Here is a 1538-nt window from a genome sequence, read left to right as displayed (position 1 = left end):
CCTTTAAAGTTGCATTTGGATCGGCCGTTCGGTCAAGTCCGTGCATCTTCGGATTAAGTTTATCATAGTTTCCATGGTTGCGTTCGAAACTTCAAGTGGATACAAGTGTCAAAACAATATAGGTTATGTTACATATTAATTAAAAATAATAAAAGTATTTAATTAATAATGAAATGAGACAAATACTATAAAATAGTAATAATATTCATAACCTCGAAAAAATGACAGATCGGTCCGGCATGTTTATTATACTTTCGATTGATTATACTTTACCAAAGAAATGTTTGGTGTTTTGGTATGTTTATCACTGACAGTGTCGGCAGCGATAATTTAAATAACATTTACTTACTGTCAATTGAACAATCATTACTTATTAATCATTTTAATAAGTTAAACATTATTTCTGAATTAAAAATTCGATTACCAATTAATTATCTGAGTCATTTGAATGGTATAGGGGTATCAAAAAGATATCTCGAAGCTTTTTAACTTGCCCGAATTTTAACTGATACAATTTTTAGGGATGTTTTTTTATTGTAGAAAATGTTTTCTCTGGATCTCGTCTCAAAATTTGCTATGATCAACTAATAAAATAAATTTTGAGATGAGGTCCAGAGAAAACATTTTCTAAAATAAAAAACATCCCTGAAAATTGTATCAATTAAAATTCGGGCAAGTTAAATTGTTTCGAGATATCTTTTTGATACCCCTATGCCATTCAAATGACTCAGATAATTAATTTTAGGCTGATCAATCCCCCGTCTTGGGATAAGGTGCAGAGATAATCAAATTTTAAATTCAGAAAAAATGTTTAACTTATTAAAATGATTAATAAGTAATGATTGTTCAATTGACAGTAAGTAATTATTATTTAAATTATCGCTGCCGACACTGTCAGTGATAAACATACCAAAACACCAAACATTTATTTGGTGAAGAATAATCAATCGAAAGTATAATAAACATGCCTGGCCGATCTGTCATTTTTTCAAGGTTATGTTCAGATTCACCTGTTTGCCCTAATCGCTGCAAGTAAATATAGGTAATGTGAATTTAATGTTTATGAATGTATTATTTCATTCACTTTATTTAAAATATATCTTGTCTATTCATAATACACCTGCTTTTATGCCGTAAATAATTAGTAAACACAATTCACTCTTTGCCCACTGGCAGCGCAGATAATTATTACTATTTTATAGTATTTGTCACTCAGCAGACATTCCATAATATTATTGGCACAGAAAAAATTGAATTTTACTTCCTGAGTTCACATGTCACGTTTCATTATTAATTAAAGACTTTTATTATTTGTAATTACTATGTAACATAATGTATATTGTTTTGATACTTGTATCCATTTGAAGTTTCGAACGCAACCATGGAAACTATGATAAACTTGATCCGAAGATGCACGGACTTGACTGAATGGCCGATCCGAATGCAGCTTTAAAGGCGCGAAATAAGAAAATACCCCAGTATAATGTCTTCTCCTCGGCTATTGCGCAATTTGGGTAGCATTCGATTCGCCGTGTATG

The sequence above is a fragment of the Belonocnema kinseyi genome, chromosome 8 (assembly GCF_010883055.1).
Source record: "Belonocnema kinseyi isolate 2016_QV_RU_SX_M_011 chromosome 8, B_treatae_v1, whole genome shotgun sequence".
NCBI classification, from domain to species: domain Eukaryota; kingdom Metazoa; phylum Arthropoda; class Insecta; order Hymenoptera; family Cynipidae; genus Belonocnema; species Belonocnema kinseyi.
The sequence above is the reverse complement of the archived record's forward strand: the minus strand, read 5'-3'. Positions refer to the sequence as shown.